At 44.7% G+C, this 21,342-nt stretch overlaps 1 long non-coding RNA gene across 1 annotated transcript; it reads left to right on the forward strand.

Annotated features, from left to right (window-relative positions):
- The first annotated feature begins 101 nt into the window (after positions 1 to 101).
- On the forward strand, positions 102 to 20,979 carry LOC138843861 (uncharacterized). The gene is made up of 3 exons (XR_011378984.1): positions 102 to 466; positions 8,956 to 9,099; positions 10,520 to 20,979. It is a non-coding gene; the product is annotated as an uncharacterized lncRNA (long non-coding RNA).
- The last annotated feature ends 363 nt before the right edge of the window (positions 20,980 to 21,342 follow it).

The raw sequence follows: 21,342 nt of genomic DNA on the forward strand, positions 1-21,342 counted from the left end.
GGCTGCGGCCCCCCGCCGGGGGGGAGTGGGGGGGGGGGGCTCTGCGCGCTGGCGCCTGCAGCTCGCGAGCAGGCGGCCGGCAGCTCCCGCACTTGAGCTGCGGTGGAGTCTCGGAGGAGGCTGCAAGAGCCCGGAGTCGCCGCTGATTGGCTCCGCAGCGACCTTGGGCCCGCCCCTTCGCGCCACCGCGGCTTGCGTTGCCTCCCGCCTACACCACCCACCTCTTTAATCAAAGCCAATGATTGCACCCTCCCGGCTCTATTGTGGCTAGTGAAAGGCGGGGGCCTCTGCGGGGCTGCCCAGGCGCAGCAGCAAGCCTGGGTATGGAGCTGGTTAAGTCCCTCCTCCAGACTCAGTCCCTGGCGTTCCTTTCCGACAAATCAAAGTGTTCCCTCTCCTCCTCCGGATCCAAACCCCGGCCTCTCTCCTGTGAACAGACGGTCCTCTAACACTCCTCCTTCCCAGGGTAAGCTCTGTCCTTTCCCCCTCTCCACTCGCCTGTCCTGCAGTCCCAGCAACTCCCTTCTGGCACTGCTGCTTTGCTGTAACAGCTCGCTCTGGCTCCCTCCCGTTCACGACTGTGAAATTGTGCTGCACTACTGGCGACTCCCTTGGATTTCGTTGCTGCCGCCGCCGCCGCCGCTATCAAAGTCCTGTCGGAGATAACCCTGCGAGACTGAATCAACGTCTTCCGAGCACGTCCTAGCAATGCTGGGCTCCCCTAGTTTCCCTGCTCCTGAGCCTCTCTTTTCCTATGACCTCTGTACTTCCTTTAGATACTCCTAAGAGTGTCATCGTCCTGGCTTCATGTGCTTGCACCTGCTCAGATTCAGCATTTGCCTTGCTAAAAGATTCACAGGCTCCATGGGATTCTAAGTTCTGGAACTCAGAGTTTCTTTAGGAGGTGTAAGAGGTGTCATCAAGTCCCTAAAACAGGTGTTTGGAACAGGACTGGGTTGGGAGGGGTCTGAAGATACTTATCCATTCAACAACTATGTACTCAACCATTCTAGCACCAGATACAACATCGCAGCCCTAGTGCAGCTCACATTCCAGTGGGAATTGGAGACAGTAGCAAATAAGCCATGTGCTATGATGTTAGGTGAAGAAAAAAGGGGGGTTGGGGTATAACAAATGCAGATTTGCCAACAGGGGGGCCTGTCTGCAGAGGTCACATTTGATTCCAGCACTTCAAGAGGAGATAGCCTCTTCCGGTAGACCAGAAGTCTGCTAGCTGTGAGAGCAAATGTCCAGGACCTACAGCAAGGACACGCTTAGCAGCATCCTCAGAGACAAAAGAGGGCCAGTGTAGTGACCAAGGAGGGATGTCCCCAGAGGAGGGTCAGAAAGGCAGGCAGGAGCCAGATCATGCGGGGGCCTCTTGAGCCACAGGGAGACGATTTGTTTAATTCTGAGTGTGATGGGGAGATACTGGAAGACTTGCACCAATATTTAGGTAACATCACTTGCACATTGCAGAGATGCCTCTGGATGCTAGAAACAAACCATGGATTTGGAGGTCATTGAGTAGCACAGGTAAGAAAGATGCTTTGACTAGGGAGATACTGGTAAGCTTGTGAAGAGTGGTGGAATAGAATTGCATTCCATTGAAGAGATGGCAGGGTTCGGGATATGAAAAAAAAAAAAAAAAAGAAGTTTCAAGGACAGGTCCTAGGCTTGTGACCTTAGACACTAGATGGATGGTGGCTTTATTTGCTGGAGGAATACAGCTTCTCTCCTGCCAGAATGAATTCTGGAACCTTGGGTGTCTCAGTCATGCCTGTTGTTGGGCACTGTAGGCCTCTCCCCAGGTTCTTTCCACTCTTCTTGCCCTGTGGTCACTTGCCCTGCATTGCCCTACCACTTATGCTGCTGGAAAAACCAACTCTGTGTGGGCAGCAGAGTTCTGCCTCCTGAGATTGACCGCACCACAATGAGTGGAAACTGGATTCCTTAAGCTGCAATGCTATAAGGAGGTGCTTGTTGGCTCAATAGACTGAGAGGCACGCATGCAGTGGGAGACAGAAGCTAGAATAGCACTCATAGATTAATCTCTACTATCTGTGTTCTTCTCATGGTCAAGCAATCACGTGGTCTGGTGATGGGGCTGTGTCTGTGTGTGGCTCATGGAGAAGTGGCCAGTTGTATAGCATATCTCCTTGTATCTGCACCCAGGCCTTTGCTGTATGCCTCCCCTTTCCTCTTACTGTCACTGCCCTAGGTTTCCACCCTGCATGAAAGCACTAGCACATGAGTCCTGCCTCAGGTAGAACCCGAGCTGGAGCAGAGGCGATCGAAGCTTCAACATGTGAAGTTTGAGATACCTATTATGCATCCAAATAACTATGTGCATAGGAAGTTGGACATATATACCTAGGGCTCAGAACTGAAGTCTGGGTACATCAAGGTTTCTCCACCTCAACCCTGTTGACAATTGAGCTGGATGCTTTTTGTTGTAGTGGGCTGTCCTGGATATTGTAGGGTATTCACCAGCATCCCTGGTGAGGCCAGTAGCACCTGCCCCTTACTTTTCCCATTATGACAACCAAAAATGTCTCCAGACATTATTAGAGTCACCCTCAGCTGAGAAGCACTGGTATAGATGGTGGTTAAAGCCAGGGTACTGGATTAGAGCTCTTAAACATGATGGTAGAAAAGAGGAAACAGTCAGAGATTGTTTCAAGACAGTCTAATGTTTAGAGGCTAGTAAAAGAAGAAAGGGCCAGCGAAAGGAACAGGGGAAGAAAGATTGGTGATCCAAGCAAACCAAGAGAGTGTAGGTCTATGATACCTCTGGAAACAGTGTTTCAGAAAGGAAGAAAAGCACAGCTTTGCTGAATGGTGCTCATTGGCTGCATAGAAGGAGGAATTCAGGACCAACCATCAGATTTGCAACAACTGAGCTGAGAAGAGATTGGGGGAGAACTGATGGTGCTGGCTAACAAAACTCTTGGAATTTCAGGGTCAAGTGGAATTGAAGAATGGAGTAGTAGCTTCAGGAAGATGAAGGGTGATGGGATTTCTTTCTTTGAAAAGATGAAAGCTATTACAATATCTTTGTATGCTAATGGGGATGATTCAGTAGAAAGGGAAAATTGTTGATGCAGGAGAAAGAAAAATTAGAGCAGTGTTCTTGAGAAGGCAAAAGAAAAATGTATTGGCCTTGAAAAAGGACAGTTAATCTCTAAAAAGAGGGAGAGAGGAGAAGGAGAGGAAGAAAAGAGAGGGGAAGAGAGCTCAGACGCTAGTTGAGTAGAAGTGGTTGTGGGGAATTTGTGTGGACATTCACTAATGCAATAAGAAGAAATTTTCTCAATAAAAATGGAAGCAAAGTCATCAACTGAAAGATGGAATGGGGAAGAAAGGCATGAACATTGCAGTGGAAACCTGGAAAGTAGAATAGGAAAGTGAGTGGATGAGAGAGTAGAGCAGAGTTGCCTGGTAGCACCAAGGACTCACCAGTGGTAAGGATCACGCATTTGAGCAGTCAGGCCCTGGTTGTTTGAGATACGCTTGGAAGTGAGTCATAATGGAATTAGCCCTGATGATCTTTTATGGAAATATGTGTAACTAGTTCTAAATATAGCATTTTTCTTGGGATCGGTCTCTTAAGTGTTATGTAGTTGAAAGGCAAGAGATGCATGGGATACATGCAGGCAGGGATGTGGACTCACCTCTGAGCCTGCTCATAGCTGTATCACAAAAGGGGAATGCAAGGCTTACAAGGCTTGAGGTATTATTGCAACAGGTAACACAGAAGCACTAGGAGTTAAGAAGGAAAGCACAGAAGTTACCAGGGATTTAAGATGACAGTGAGTAGAATGGATGATTGTGTTAATCAGGGTCCCTCTTGCTGGCTTGTGTGATTGGGTTCATCCATGGAAGGACTCTAGGGGTCTGTAGACCTTGTAAAATTATACATATACTTTGTAGTGAGTATTTTGTACTTTTAAAATTTATTTGAGAGGCAGAGAGAAAGACACAGACAGGAAGAGTTCCCATCCACTGGTTCATTTCCCAACTGCCTTCAATGGCCGGGGGTGGATGGGGCCAGAGCCAGAAGCCAGGAACACAACCCAGATGCCCTGTGTGGATGGCAAGAAGTTAATTACTTGACCCATCACTGTTACCTGCCAGGGTCTGCATTAGTAGAAAGCTTGAGTCAGGAGCTGGAGCTGCGACTCAAATGCAGGCACTCTGATGTGAGACAGAGCGTCTCAGCTGCTAGGCTAAATGCTCACTCCTATGCACATTTTTGTTTTTACGTACCTATTATGCTATTTCCTTTTCTTCCTTTTTAGAAAAGTATTTATTTTATTAGAAAGACAGAGTGAGAGGGAAAGAGAGAGAGAGAGAGAGAGAGAGAGAGAGAGAGAGAGAGAGAAATCTTTAATCCACTGGTTTACTCCCCAAACAGCCACAACAGCTGGAGCAGGACAGAGAGAAGCCAGGAACCAAGAACTTCTTCCAGGTCTCCCATGTAGGTACAGGGGCCCAAGTTCTTGGGCCATCTTCCACTTCTTTCCCAGGCACATTAGGAGGGATCTGGATTGGAAGCAGAACAGCCAGGAATCCAACTGGTGCCCATATAAGATTGTTGCAGGCATTGGCTTAACCTGCTATGCCACAGCACCAACCCTATTATACCATTTCTGAGAACAGGATCCCTAAGTGATATGAATAAAATCTTAAAGGGAGATTATTGTGGAGGAGCTAAAATCCTAAGCTCTTACTTCAGAGATGAATTGTAATTCAATCACTCAGATCTTAGATAGGTTCCCTCCTCACTTTACATATTCATTCAGGAATAAGGAGATGAAACTTTGCATGTATAAAATGTATTACTTGTATAATAGGCTGCTTAGAGACTATAACACAAATCAAATACTGGCATGGAATTAATCTTCAATAAAGTATTAGCTTCAAAAATAAAATCAGGATCCATTCCATTATAGACAGATATTTAATAAACATACACTGAGACAAAAGAGTTGCTAGAAGCTCAAGATTCAAAGAAAAGAATAAATGCCATCCCTGTCATCCAGAATCTTGACCGGTAGCGTCAGCATTCAACCACATCAGAATAATTGGTATTGAACCTTTCCACTGCCATCTAAGACAGGAGTGGATACCTGAGGCAGCACCTGCACAGAAGCAGATTAGAAAAATGACCTTCCTCAAGACGGGAATGAGGGAAGTGGGCCTCATGGTCACCCTGGCTTTTTGCTTGGAAGTACTTCTCAGAAGATCTGCAGTGAGGAGCAGCCTGAGCAGAGTCCAGAGACCTCCTGGGCCGGGAATTGGCAGTCAGGTGGTGCTGAGATAACTGGAAGACATGAGGCAAAACACTGGAGGGGAAGGAGCCACGCATACAAAAGCCATGAGAAATCCTCACAGGGGCCCCTTGAGTTTGTTGTTGAACACGAAACTGCACGTGGGTAGCTCAAACTCTGTGAGGCTCAGTTGGTTTGATAATGCAAAAATCAGTCCATACAATTCACTCTATTAGAATAGAGAATCATGGGGGATTCTCAGTAGATTCAGAAAAGCTGTTGGACAAAACTCAATACCCCATTCATCATGGAAACACAACGAACCTTTCAGCACGCTAGGAATAGAAGAAACTGCTTCAATGTGATTAATGAAGCTACAAAAAGCCCTACAGCAAACATCACAGGGAATCCTTTGCCCCTAGTGTGAGAAGGCTGAACACTTCCCTCCCAGGATCCGGAACATGGCAAGGAAGTGCACTCTTATCACTTCCATTTGGCATGGCACCAGAGGCTCTAGACAGTGCAATAAAGCAATAACAAAAAATAAGATGCACAAGGATTGGAAAGGAAGCCGTAAAACTGTCCTTATTCATAACACGATTGTGTATGTGGAAACCCCTAAAAATATACAAGAAAGCTATTATATAGATCAAGTGAGATCTACAGGACTGAAGGCCATTTACAATACCATTAACAAGCAAAATAGTTAGATTAAGGTAAAAAACCATAAGATCTATACATGGAAACCCACAGAACACTGCTGAAAAAATTAGAGAAGATCTAAACAAATGGAAAGTTACACTATAATTATGCATTGGAAGATAATATCACTGGAATATCAATTCTACCTAAACTGATCTAAAACTTCAATATCACCTCAATCAAAACACCAGCAGTGTTTATTTTATAGGAATCAATTTTCAAATCAAGCCAATTCTAAAACTTACATAATGGGGCCAGCATTGTGGCACAGTGGGTTAGGCAGCCAGCTGTGACACCATCAACCCTAATATGGGAGAGCCAGTTGGTGTCTTAGCTGCTCTACTTCCTATCCAGCTCCCTGCTAATGCACCTAGGCTAGCAGTGGAAGATGGCCTGAGTGCTTGGGCTCCTGCCACCCTCCAACATGGAATTCCAGGCTTCCAACTTCAGCCTGGCCCAGACTTGACTATTGTAGCCATTTGGGGAGTGAACCAGAAGATGAAAGATGGATCTCTCTCTCTCTCTCTATCTCTCTCTCCCCTCTTTCCCCCTCTTACTCCCTCTCCCTTTCTCTCTCTCCCCCCTCCCTCTCTCTGTCTCTGTAACTCTGCCTTTCAAATAAATATATAAATAAATCTTTTTTGAAAAACTTACGAAAACACGAAGGACTCAAACTGAAAGAAGTTTTAAAAAGAGCTAAGTTGTAGGACTTACTCATCCCCATTTTAATTCTTACTGTAAAGCTACCATAATCAAGACCGTGTGATATCAGTACAAGGAGAGGCATACAGATGCATAAATCAGACTAGAGAGTCCAGAAATAGACACACACATATATGGGCAGTTGATTTTTCACAAAGGTGCCCAAATAATCCAATGGATAAAAAACAATCTTGACAACTGGACCTGCAACTGGATGTCCATAAACATTTATCTCACACCATGCACAAAAAGTACTCAGCATGTACCAGAGACCTAGATCTAAAATCTAAAGCTATGTGCCTTCTAGAAGATAACACAGAACAAAATGTGTATCTCATAGAACACAAACCATAAAAGAAAAAGTTGAGACATTGAACATCCTAAAAATTTGAAATTTCTGCTCTTCAAAAGACACTGTTCAGAAAATGAGAGGAGTGTGAGTGATGCAGCAGTTAAAATGCATCCCACACTGCAGTGCCTGATTTGGAGCAAGTACTCCACTTCTGATGCAGATTCTTGCTAATGGGCACACTAGGAGGCAGCAGATGATGGCCCCAGTACTTGGGTCCCCACCACTCATCAGGGACACCCCTCTGGAGTTCTGGACTCCTGGCCTCAGCCTGGCCTATCCCTAGCTGTTGTGGTCGTTTAGGGAGTGGACAAGTGGATGGAAAATGTACCTCTGTCCTTGTCTTTCTCTCTTTCTCTTTCAAAAAAAATGAAATTAAATACATAAATTATTGTTTTTTAAAAAGGAAATGAAGAGGCAAGCTATACACTGGGAGGAAATGTTCACAGTGTTAGAAAGGGCTCATATTCATACACATAAAACAATCTTGCAATTCAGTAATAAGAAAAACAATACAATTTATTTGTTTTTTTTTTAAAGATTTTCTTTATTTATTTGAGAGGTAGAGTTACAGACAGTGAGAGGGAGAGACAGAGAGAGAGGTCTTCCCTCCACTGATTCACTCCCCAGATGGCCACAATGGCCAGAGCTGCGCCGATCCGAAGCCAGGAGCCAGGTGCTTCTTCCCAGTCTCCCATGCAGGTGCAGGGGCCCAAGCACTTGGGCCATCTTGCACTGCTTTCCCAAGCCATAGCAAAGAGCTGGATTGGAAGAAGGGCAGCCAGGGTTAGAACCTGTGCCCAAATGGGATGCCAGTGCCGCAGGAGGAGGATTAACCTACTGTGCCATGGAGCTGGCCCCAACAATGAAATTTAAAATGGCCCAAAGATTTGGATAAGCATTTCACAAATGAATGTAAACTATGTGATTCCATTCATATGAAATTCTAAAATAAGCCAACATAGACCAGTGGCTTACTGGTGCCAGGGATAGGGAGGTTGACCGCCAAGGGGCCTGAGGGGATTGTGAAGGTTCTGTGTCTTGATGGTGGTGATGGTTCCATGGCTGTCTAATTTAGCTGAAGCACCAGAATGGTGAATTTTAAATGGGTACATTTCATTGCATGTAATTTTCACCTAAATAAAACTTATTTTAAAAATTACCTTGTCAAAAAGAACACCTTGAGCTGACAAAAGAAGTTTAGAAACTTGAGTATTTTTCAGAGTTTAACCTGTGCAGTTTTCCTAAAGGAATTGCTCTTAGTTGACCTTGGAAGGAAGAATCGATGTCCTACTATGGTTTGGATATCCATTTGGATGTTGGATTCCCACCCTCCCCCCACCCAGTTCATGTGTTCAAGATTTGTTCCCCAAAGTGTTGTGTTAATGGGACTAAGGATGTGGAAATTGATCCAATTATTGTGCTTGGAGGTAGAGCTTTGGGAGGTGATTGGACTAGATGGGGTTATTAGGGTGGAACACCCACCCCATTGAATCCTACTGACTTTATAAGGGACCAAATAGACATGGACAGGACAGGCACACTCCCTCCTTCCCAGTGCTGTCCTGTGCTGTCCAGGGGCTCTTCCAGGAAGAACACCATTACCAGTGGCTGAACCAATGTGACACAGCTGGACTGTGACCTTCTAAAGCTGTGAGCTGAAATGTACCTTCTTTCTGTATAAAGTGTATTACCTCCAGGATTTGGTTGTAGTAACTAAAGGCTGATTAGTACATGTAGTATTAATACAGTTATATGAATATATGAAAACCTGGAGGAACGGTCTACCTTACTAGGACTATTTGGGAAGGCTCAGAGCTTGGAGAAGGGTAACATTTAGAAATTTACTAAAAACATGATTACTGAGCACTACTCTGCCTTGATCATTGTGTAATACCAGAGACCAAGACAGAAATTCCTTCCCTCAAGGTCATTTTCCAGTTGTGGAAGCCAAGCAGCAAACAGGAAGTTACAGTGCAACATGATGGATGCTTTAATGACACAGATCCATGGAGATGTGCAAGGAACCCAAACAAGTGGCCTATGGTCTCAAGGGAATTAACAAGGTGACAGGTAAGGTGAACCCTAAAAGTGCATGGACAGAATGGGCATGGAGAACAAAGGTGGAAGTGCCCTTTAAGGAACTAGATGTGCAGTTGAGTGTGCAGCATGCTCAGAAGAAGCAGAACTTAGGTCAGCAGAGCTGGAGGGTTGAGTACCAGAAGGTGAGTGATAAAAGAAGACTGGAGTTGACAGGAGCTAGGTCATGAAGCCCCCTGCTGGTCACAGTAGCAGACACCACTGGCTTCCTCTCAGGCTTCCTAACAGAACTCCCTTCTACATAGCTAAGTGCCTGGAGAAAATCCCACTGCTCAAGGCTCTGAGCCCTGAGCTAATTCTAGCCAAAGAGAGTAAGGGGACATCTGCTGGAGAGCTTTCCTCATTGACGGAAGAAAGCCACAGAAAATGCATTTTCTGATCATTCCCTAGATGTCACAGCTGGATGAGTCATTGCTGTATCCATCCTGTTACCAACCCAAATGATTAAGCCAATTCCAAAGAAGTCACTGGAGAGAGGGAAAGAAAACCTAGAATCTGATGACATCATTGAGCTGCTGAAACCTTCTTGCCATGGAACTTCCTGTTGGGAAATTCAGTAGATTTCCTCACTGTTAAGTTAGAGTTGAGCTTGCTCATTAAATTTCCTTAAAGAACCTCTCACTAAAAAATTTACACAGACTTGTGAAATATTGTAATGGATAATACTAGAAGAAATTATTTATGCAAGTGCCTGTGTCTAGAACAGCAGGTGATAGAGCGAGGGTTAAGAATGGCTCCCAGGCCGGCGCCATGGCTCACTAGGCTAATCCTCCGCCTTGCGGCACCTGCACACCGTGTTCTAGTCCCGGTCGGAGCACCGGATTCTGTCCCGGTTCCCCCTCTTCCAGGCCAGCTCTCTGCTGTGGCCAGGGAGTGCAGTGGAGGATGGCCCAAGTGCTTGGGCCCTGCACCCCATGGGAGACCAGGATAAGTACCTGGCTCGTGCCATTGGATCAGCGTGGTGCGCCAGCCACAGCGCACCTGCCGTGGCGGCCATTGGAGGGTGAACCAACGGCAAAGGAAGACCTTTCTCTCTGTCTCTCTTTCTCACTGTCCACTCTGCCTGTCAAAAAAAAAAAAATGGCTCCCAGATCTCTGGCTGAAGTGGATCAAGGAAAAATGCATAGAGAGAAGGTGATCAGTTAAGGTATGAAAAATATGAGATGCAGCTCCCAAGTAGTCATTTGGTTGTCTTGCTTGGAAACAATGATTTCACTGAAGCAGTGGGAACAGACGCCAGATCACAAAGGTAAAGCAATGACTGGGGAAAGCAAGTGGTGTTAGGGCAAGTTAGCATCCTTTGAACAAACTCAGGGCCAGAGGCAGGAGAGAGACAGAGGTAATATTTAAAGAGGTCTATAATATCAAGGGGATATTTTTCTTTTTTGAGTAGGAGACATTGGAGCATGCCCACCTGCTGAAGAGGATAAGTGGGAGAACATGAGGAAGAACAAGGCTGAAGGTGTAAGAGAGATGGAGGATATATAATGGAGCAAGTTTACTAGGAATAATGAGTAGAGAAATCAAGCTAAATAATTAAGCCTGCAGAAGAACACGGTCCTTTTGTCCCTGTGATGGAATGGAAAGAAGCAAGGACTGGTGGGAACATATTACTGCATCTGCAATGGGAAAGTGAATTCAAGAAACAGGGAGAGTTCACAGATGGCTTCTAGTTTCTCAGTGAGGTGGATGTTATCTGCAGATGTTCAAATGAAAGGGGACCACGAAAGGTGAGATAGTCCCTAGGAAGAACAGCAGAGAAAGGGGATTAGGAACACGAAAGCTTGCCATCTTGCCCTGCATCATGTAGAAGGCATGTAGTCTATTACCATGAAGACCTACTCTTCCTACTCATACTCAATCTCATGTTAATCAAAGTCCAATGTCTAGCACTATGTACTTCTTGACTGTTGTCCATTAGATGACCTTCCCACCCACTCAGACAACCCCAGGTGGAAGCTCAGTAGCGTTTTCTTCCCTGGTCATCCCTATTATTTGTGGTCCACTCCTCTGCCCTCCTTTCATGGTCCCACCTCTATCCTGCCCTTCCCTACAGCGGACTGGAGAACCCCTTCATTGTTGCTATGTCTGATCCTGGAGGACAGGATTATTGTGATTGTCCCAGTCGGGCAATGATAGGACCCTTGGAAAGGACCCCTGGAAGAAAAGCCCACTTCATTCTTGCTGATGTTGATTGCCTCTCACTGTAGCAACCAAATGTGTGATTCTGAGAAAGGTTCTCTCTCCATCAGAAGTCATGCTGGGGAGAATGAAGGGCAGCAAAGGGCACACACAGGAGGATCACAAGAAAATGTTGAAGGCATAATTCAGATCAGAAACCTGAGATTTGAAGAAATGTAGTTTGCATATTTGTGTGATTTTTTTCCTCCAAAAAATTTCAGCACCTCAGATGTTAAATAGAAAATGAGATTGACAGTACTGGTTTTTAAAAGTTGGTAAAAAGACATGTATGTCTATAAGATTCAAAATAGACTGGAGCACCAGAACAAAGATTGTAATTTGTAGCTAAAAATACACCCCTTGGGAGCCCATCAACCCAATGACATTGAGTTTTGAGGGTTTTATTGCCTGATATTTTCTGTGTTGCAGCAGACCCAAGTGTTTTCAGAGGTAAATTTTTAAACTTCAGAAATCCTTCCTGACATAAAAGCAAAATATAAATAAATAGAATCATTGCATGTTTGGAGCAAGGTCTGACCTACACTGGGGTGGTTGCAATATGCCTATATTAATATCATAGTTATCTTTAATCTCAGCCTTTGAGAAGCAAAATGCTACTTCTCTGACTTCTCAACACACGTTTTACTCACACAATGTATTAAGTGACAAATAAATACTATGCTTCATCATCCAACAGGATTAGCAAGAGATATCACAGAAAAATTAAATAGAATTCAGTTCATAGAATTTCTGGGAGCCAGCATTGTGGTTCACTGGGTTAAGCCATTGCCTGCAACAGTTATCCCATACGAATGCCCGTTGAAGTCCCAGCTGTTCCACGTCCAATCCAGCAGCCTGCTGTGAAATGCAGCTGAGAAAGCAGCGGAAGACGGCCCAAGTACTTTGGCTCCTGCCACCCACATGGGTGATCCAAATGGAGTTCTGGGCTCCTGGCTTCAGCCAGGCACAGCTCTGTCCAGTGTGGCCATTTGGAGCATGAACCAGCAGATGGAAACTCTCTCTCTCTCTCTCTCTTCTTCCCCCCCTCTTTACCTCCTCCCCCCATCCTGTGGGGGGGGGGGCGCACACACGTGTAACAATTCCTTTCAAATAAATAAGCAAATCTTTAAAAAAATAATTTCTAAACCAATATTGGTCATTCTTTCACAAAATTAATGTCTTAATTTTTTCTTCCTTTATACTCTTTAAATGTCTTAGTATTTAGAAGGCAACTGCATTTTTATTGTGGAAAAGATAAAGAAAAATCATTGCCCATTTCCTTAATAAATTTTGAGTCTTTATTGAGGAACCAGGACCCATATGAGCCTAAAATAGTGGCCAGCAAAGGCAGAGCAATGAGCAGTGATGCACTCTATCCTGTCCCAGTAGACAATGGGGACAGGGAAGGGCAGGTGTTGCCCCAGGATGGCCCTGCAGGGGCAGCTTTGCAGGAGTCAGGATCTTCCGAGGACCTGCAGAGGGGCAGAGAAGGGCAGACAGTTCACAAGGGAGCAAAGGCAAAGGGGAGCAATGTTGCAGACACGGAGATCGCCAGATCTTCCAGGGGGCAGGGAGCAGGTCAGTGTTCTGTGCAAGTGCACTCAAGTGGAGCTGCTAATGAGCAGTGAAATGACAGAACCAGGTGGGAGGGAGATGGGAGATGGAGGGAGGAACTGTGAAACCCTTCACATTCAGGAATCCATCCTTGAGCAGGGAAGCATTACCCATAGGATACCAGATGGAAAAGTAAGAGCCAATTTGTAGTCAGTTTCCAGTGATGAAGTAAAATAAGGCAAGCTCCTGACGGCAGTCACCACCCAACACATGGGAATGAGCTGTTAAGGCTTGACTGATGCGCCACATTTTGTACTTTTCAAAAACCCCTATGTATAACGGTTTAATCTTCGGATAAACCCCTGGATGTAAGGGAAACAAGCATTTATCGCCCTCAAATGCTGCAGGCATTTGTTAAGATTGACAAGTCCTTCGCTCACCCAGATTCACACAGACAGTGGTGGAGCCAGGCAGCGACCACACACCCTGACTTCTCCCTCATTCAATGTTTTTACCCCTTTGCAGCACACAGCTTTGAGTTGCTCCACATCCTTTCCTTTCCTTTCCTTTCCTTTCCTTTCCTTTCCTTTCCTTTCCTTTCCTTTCCTTTCCTTTCCTTTCCTTTCCTTTCCTTTCCTCTTTCTTTCTTTCTTTCTTTCTTTCTTTCTTTCTTTCTTTCTTCCTTCCTTCCTTCCTTCCTTCCTTCCTTCCTTCCTTCCTTCCTTCCTTCCTTCCTTCCTTTCTTTTTTGACAGGCAGAGTGGACAGTGAGAGAGAGAGACAGAGAGAAAGGTCTTCCTTTGCCGTTGGTTCACCCTCCAATGGCCGCTCCAGTGGCACGCTGCAGCCGGCGCACCTTGCTGATCCGAAGCCAGGAGTCAGGTGTTTTTCCTGGTCTCCCATGCGGGTGCAGGGCCCAACGACTTGGGCCACCCTCCACTGCACTCCCGGGCCACAGCAGAGAGCTGGCCTGGAAGAGGAGCAACCAGGACAGAATGCAGCGCCCCAAATGGGACTAGAACCGGGGGTGCTGGCGCCGCAGGTGGAGGATTAGCCTATTGAGCCGGGGCAATGGCCCCACCTCATTTTCACACATGTAGAACTCAGAGTCCAGTGTGGGTGACATGGGGATTTTCTCTTGGAATATCGCATTTTAACAACCACATAAATTACAAGAGCAGGAAAGTGGATTCTTCACAGTTTTCTGATTTTGAGGGGGACACGTGGAAATTGAGAAAGATTGCCCGTTCTGCCTTCCTGGATCTCGCATCCTTGGAGACAGACCACTCTGATTGGGCTGGTTTGGGTTCTCCCTGCCTGGAGACAACGGACTAGATGAACTGATGTCTCAGGGGTTCTGTGAGCTGCAGGGATTCCGTGATTCATTGCCCTGAGTGTTGACTTGGATGGCACTGTCAGGAGTCCAAATCTTATTTGAAGTGCATCAGAGAAGAATGCGTGTGCATGTAAGCAATTGTGTATATGTAGAATAGCAATGTAAATATTTTATAGACTGCAGCACAGCAGAATTAAATACTTTTTCTTGGACAAATGAATTCTATCTCCAAAGCCACTGCGGAGAAGCTTATGTGTGGGGCATAAACATTTGATTGATTCCCAAGTAACCGCTGTAATTCTCCAAAATCTTCGCACCTTCTCAGCACTGTTGGGAACAGTCTTACCTATTGTTCTTAGGAATAAAGCTTTTCTCTTGGCTGCCTGATAGATTATGCAACTCATCTTGTTCAGTAATTAACTTATTGAGCCATATGTGTTTGTTCCTTCCAAGCTGCTGAGGCTCTTTCCTGCCTTTACTGTCTGAGCAATGGACGGCCAGCTGCCTCCCCAACCCAGAGCAATGGCACTTTAGACCATGACCCAATTCCTAAGGGTCCCCTCATCAACACTTCCTCGACCAATGCCAACACTTACCCTACCCAGCTCGCTTTCATCCCTCCCTGCAGCCTTTGACCCATGGTGCTTTCAGATCTCAGAGGGCAGAAATATCTCAGACCTCAGGAATAACCAGGAAGGTAATACTGACCACCTTGGAGCAGGGGCTTAGCCTTGCAGTTAAGACACACGTGTTGCATACCCGAGTGTCTCGGTTCAAATCCAGGCTCTGGCTCCTGAATCCACTTTTCCAACAATGCAGACCCTGGGAGGCAGCAGCAAGTGCTCAAGTAGTTGGATTCCTGCCATGCTTGTGGGAGATACAGATGGAATTCCTGGCTCCCAGCTTTGACCTGACCCATACCTAGTTGTTGTGGAAAACTGGGGAGTGAACCAAAGACAGGGATTTCCTCTTTCTCTCTCTTCTTCTCAAATACATACAAATAAACTTCTGGGGCCAGCATGGCGGTGTAGCATGTTAAGCCTCTGCCTCCAGTACCAGCATCCCATATGGGCGCCAGTTCAAGACCTGGCTGCTCCACTTCTGATCTAGCTCTCTGCTATGGCTTGGGAAAGCGGTAGAAGATGGCCCAAGTCCTTGGGCCCCTGCACCCATGTGAGAGACCTGAAAGGAGCTCCTGGCTCCTGCCTTCGGATCGGTGCAGCTCCAGCTATTGTTGCCATTTGGGGAGTGAACAAGCAAGTGGAAGACCTTTCTCTCACTGTCTCTCCCTCTCTCTGTCCATAACTCTGTCTCTCAAATAAATAAATTTTTAAAAGGGTTGGGGCTTCAAAGCATTAGTGAAAAAATTTAATTAAGTTAATTATGATACAAAATATTCTGGAATCATGTAGAGGAGGGTTTGCAATAGCAGGAAGCTGGATCAAATGCCACAATCGGAAGTCAAAACCCATTCGGCTGACTCGGAAGGCAGGCATGCTAACTGACAGCTTGCCCTCCAGGCTAAATGCCCATCTCCCTGATGGTTTCTTAATTGGAAGATTGTTAACTATCAGTTTGACTATTAGCTAAAAGCAGTGTGCTTAATGAAAGTTATCTATTTCTTTTTTGAATAGAAGTGGAATGCTATGGATTCCCTAAGAAGTCTAGATTTCCAATTTCTTGAATTAGAGTTGCTAATGGTTTTATCTTTTTAACCCTATAGCAACTGTAATTCTTTTAAAGGTTTATTTATTTATTCTAAAGTCAGAGTTACACAGAGAGAGAGGTCTTCCATCCACCGGTTCACTATCCAATTGGCCGCAACAGCCAGAGCTGTGCCGTTATGAAGCCAGGAGTCAGGAGCTTCTTCTGGGTCTCCCACCTGGGTGCAGGGGCCCAAGGACTTGGGCCATCTTCTACTGCTTTCCCAGGCCATAGCAGAGAGCTGGATGGGAAGTGGAGCAGCCAGAACTCAACCCTGCACCCATAAGGGATGCTGGCACTGCAGGCAGTGGCTTTTAACCTCTATGCCCCAGGTAGCAATTGTAATTATAATCCCCTTCTTTTACTTCCAAATGCTGTTTATCTGCACCTTCACTTCTTGGTTGTCCATCAGATCAGCAATTTTGTCAGACTTTTCAGAGAATAGGTTTTGTATTTGTTAAACCAGTTCACTATGTAGATTCTTTTTATTTTGTTTATTTTTGCCCTCCATTCCTTCTTGAATATTCTACTTTCCAGTAGAAGTCATTTTTCCTTCTTTCTAAAACCAGTATTTAGAACAGATCTTCTGGAATTGAACTTAATATTTTTGTTTGAAAATATTACTCTTTATCCTTTTTGAAACTATCATTACCTTTGTCCTTTTTTATGATTTATTTGAAAGGCAGAGTGACACAGAGAGATGGAGAGACAGAGATCTTCCATCTGCTGGTTCAATCCTCAAATGCTCACAACAGCCAGGACTGGGACAAGCCAAAGCCCAGATCTAGGAGCTCCATCCAGGTCTCCCACATGGATGGCAGAGGCCCAGGTCCCTGAGCTCTCATCTACTGATGCACATTAGCAGAAATATGGATCAGAAGCAGAGGTGGGGCTCAATCCCAGCCACTTCAGTATGGAATGCAGGGGCATTCCAGGTGCTGGTTTAAACCCTTGTGCTACAACACCTACCCATACCTCCTGTTCTTGAATGTGTTCTGGTGTTGTATAAAATTCTAGGTAAGCAGTTATTTTTCTTTTGGCTTCCATTCTGCCTATTGGAAAATCTAATGTTAGTTTTATTATTGCTCATTTAAAGGTAATTTGTCTTTTTTTTTTCTTTTGATGCATTTCAAATTCTGTAGTTGTCCTTAGTTCTTTGCAGATTTCCTCTGATGAATCAAGGTGTGGTTTAATTAGGTGACTCATCCTGCAGAAGGCTTTGGGAATTTTGAATATCAGGCTGATGTCCTTAATTGGACTTTTCTCTCCAGATGTTGTCTCTGCCTCCCTCTCTCCCTGCCTATTCTGGAACTACAACATTCACATTTCTTTAGTTCTCTTCTAACGTTTCCATATGTTTGTTCCACTGTGTTATGTTTTAGATAACTTCTTTTCATCTATTCTCTGACTCACAAATCCCCTATCCATTCCATTTCATTTCTAGTTGTTGTGGTTTTTAATTCTAGAAATAGTCCTTTTCAATCTGATACATCAGTTTTTAAAATTTTCATTTCTTATAGACAATTTCATGCTTTTATATGTTGATCCACATATATGTTTTATATGTTGATCCATAGTTCCTTATAACTTGTGTCTGATAATTCCCATATCTATAATATTGTGTCTAATAATTCACATATAACTTTTCCAATCATCTTGTGGAGATTCCTTTTTTACTCTTGTGTTCTACCGTGTGCTGCTTACCACTCTGTTTATGGAGGGTTCTTTGAAGCCTTGGATAAAAGTTATCTTCATCCAGAAAGCATTTTTATGTGTTATTTCCTGGGCCGCAGAAGCACTATCCTTTTAGATCAATTTCAAGCAGGTTCCTTGGACCACATAGATAATATCAGTCATACAGGCAGATTTCTGATAGGGTGATCAATGTCCAAAACCTCCTAAGAATGGGCATTTCTCCTGCCTTTTTTCCTCTGCCTTCTTCAGCATCAGCACAACTCTCCCTGGAATTTGAACTTGGGGCTAGGTTGGCTTCTCAGTCTTCCTCTTCCAATGGTGAATCATTTTAGGTCCTGGCTCAAGGAAGGGAGGGCTTCCTGGTAGACTTTCCACCTTGAGAGACACCAAGCCTAGACTTCCATCCCCTTTCCCCCTCATGGAAGCCAAAAGTGAAGTCCAATTGCCTAGGACCAAGAACACTCAAGGCAACTTTGGAACTCTGCTTATCTATTTCTCTTTCCCTTAGATTGTTTCCTGATGCTTATTACTATCATGTCAGAAATTATGGACTTTCAGAACACTTTTTTAAATTATAGCCAAATTTTTCATTGTATATAAAGGAAGCACAATTCACATAATCTAGCATGCCATAAATATTGCATTTAACTTCCATGTCTTTTCTCACCATGCTCAAAGAACAGAATTGACAGATTTCTTAGATGTCCCTTCAGAAAGATTATTGCTCTAAAAATTGATTCTAGAGAATACAAGAGAAAATAAATGTCTTAAAAGAGGAATTAGGAAAAGTAAAAAGAGCTAGGTTAGAAAATCTCTGATTTTGAACTTGTCCTTATTAATACCCATATGACTGGGGCTGGCACTGTTGCATAGCGAGTAAAGCCGCTGCCTGCAGTGCTGGCATCCCTAATGGACACTAGTTCAAGTCCTGGCTGCTCCACTTCCCACCAAGCTCTCTGCTATGGCCTGGGAAAGCAGTAGAAGATGGCCCAAGTCCTTGGGCCGCTACACCTGCGTGGGAGACCCAGAAGAAAATCCTGGCCCCTGGCTTCAGATAGGTGCAGCTCCAGCTGTTGCGCCCATCCGGAGAGTGAACCAGCAGATGGAAGACCTCTCTCTCTTTTTCTCTCTCTCTCTCTGTCTCTGCCTTTCAAATAAATTAATAAATCTTTTAAAAAAATCAAAAAGCACCAAGTAAGAAGTTACTAAGACAGAAAGTACTTAAAAAAAATCTGTGATTGACAGGTGTCAATGACAGGGGACAAAGGAAGAAGGAATGAAAGAAAAACAAAAGAAACCAATGAAGAAAGGAAACCAAAACATTTGGTGGAATCTCCTTCACATACAACATTTAAACTTTTCCATGATTCTGTGTTCTTCCTCTCTCTCTTCCCTCTCTCTCTCCCTCTCTCCCTCTCTCTCTCCTTCTCAGTGTTCTGCAGCAAGACTGAAAATAGACAAGGCACCCCTAGTGTTTCATTCCAGCCTAATGGTTCTAATGCTTAGGTCTTAATTTGAGTCAAGAGGGAATCTTCCTAAGAGGTCGTGAAATTGTTTTTTTGTTTTGTTTTGTTTTGTTTTGTTTTGTTTTGTTTTGTTTTGTTTTTGACAGGCAGAGTTAGACAGTGAGAGAGAGAGACATAGATAAAGGTCTTCCTTCTGTTGGTTCACCCCCCAAATGGCCACTACAGCCAGCGCACAGCACCAATCCAAAGCCAGGAGCCAGGTGCTTCTCCTGGTCTCCTACATGGGTGCAGGGCCCAAGGACTTTGGCCATCCTCCACTGCCTTCCCAGGCCACAGCAGAGAGCTGGACTGGAAGAGGAGCAACTGGGACAGAACCAGCGCCCCAACCGGGACTAGAACCTGGAGTTCCAGCGCCGCAGGCAGAGGATTAGCCTAGTGAGCCATGGCACCAGCCATGACATTGTTTTAATAGCCATGGAAAACAGAATGAACTCCTGACATCATCATCAACTTAAATTTCATCATCCCTAAAGCTGCTCTCCAAAATGACACTTCAAGAATATTAAAATCTATGCCTATCTGAGATTCTCAGATCTCCTTGGGTCTTTGGGTTAATTTAGTATAATACACAGTGTCTCCTTTGCATATTTTTGCTGGCATATTCTTTTGGCAATACCTTCTTCATCCATCACTGCTCCTGTCTGCAGTTGCTGGTGGAAAGGATTTTGGCTTTGATCAATGAGTTCCTTCTGTAAAGGGGCCATGATTGGTCAAGGTGTTTTTGGACATGTAGAATGCATCTTCTCTGTAGGCATGAACACTTTACTATCAGTACATTATAATTCTATGCTCCAAATAGGCTTCAAAGATCTATGGCAGGAGACATTTTTAATGCACCTTGAAATTCATGTTCATCCAAAGACCTTGAGACCTCCTTTAGGATCTTAACATCTGTGCAGGTGTCCCTGCCTCCTAGTCAGCTTACCACAGTCAGGTTCATGTTTCCAAAGGAGTTCTGAGCAAATCTTTTTCTGGATTAAGAATATCTCAGGATGGAAAATAAAGCAGTGGTGGATGAAGGTTGAGGTGGGGGGAGCAAACGGAAAATGTATCAAAGGCTACAAAACAACAGATGTGGAGCTGGCACTATGGCACAGCAGGTTAAAGCCCTGGCCTGAAGTGCCGGCATTCCATATGGGCACCGGTTCTAGTCCTGGCTGCTCCTCTTCCCACCCAACTCTCTGCTGTGGCCTGGGAAAGCAGTAGGAGATGGCCCAAGTCCTTGGGCCCCTGCACCCATGTGGGAGACATGGAAGAAGCTCATGGCTCCTGGCTTCAGATTGGCACCACTCCAGCCATTGCAGCCATCTGGGGAGTGAGCCAGCAGATGGAAGACCTTTCTCTCTACTCTACCTCTCTCTGTAACTCTGTCTTTCAAATAAAATAAAATAAAATAAATCTTAAAAAAAGAAAAAGAAAATTGAACAACATGCCATGATTAAAAAAAAAAAAAAAGATGTAAGATTAGCAGGTCTAGAGGGCTAACATACAACCTGAGGACTAGAGTTTATAAAATTGTACTTTATTAGATCTCTGCAAGTGAGATCCCAGTGGAAAGAACGGGTCATCAAAGAAGGAGGTACCTTTCTCTGAAGGGAGGAGAGAACTTCCACTTTGACCATGGCCTTGTCTAAATATGATCAGAGTCGGTGAACTCAGGGGGCTTCCATAGCCTTGGCAGCTCATGACAAGAGCCTCGGATGATTACTGATGCCATAAACAAGAGTGTCAATTTGTTAAGTCAACAACAGGAGTCACTGTGCACTTACTCCTCATGTAGGATCTCTGTCCTTAGTGTGCTGTACATTGAAATTTAATGCTATAACTAGTACTCAAACAGTATTTTTCACTTTATGTTTCTGTGTGGGAGAAAACTGTTGAAATCTTTACTTAATGTATGCTAAACTGATCTTCTGTATATAATGAGAATCGAAAATGAATCTTGATGTGAATGGAAGGGGAGAGGGAGTGGGAAAGGGGATAGTTGCAGGTGGGAGGGGCGTTATGGGGGGGAAGCCACTGTAATCCATAAGCTGTACTTTGGACATTTATATTCATTAAATAAAAGTTAAAAATAAAAAAAATAAAAAAATAAAAAAATTGCCGGCGCCGTGGCTCAATAGGCTAATCCCCCACCTTGCGGCGCCGGCACACTGGGTTCTAGTCCCGGTCGGGGCGCCGGATTCTGTCCCGGTTGCTCCTCTTCCAGGCCAGCTCTCTG

This window comes from Oryctolagus cuniculus, chromosome 9, assembly GCF_964237555.1.
Source record: "Oryctolagus cuniculus chromosome 9, mOryCun1.1, whole genome shotgun sequence".
Taxonomy (NCBI): domain Eukaryota; kingdom Metazoa; phylum Chordata; class Mammalia; order Lagomorpha; family Leporidae; genus Oryctolagus; species Oryctolagus cuniculus.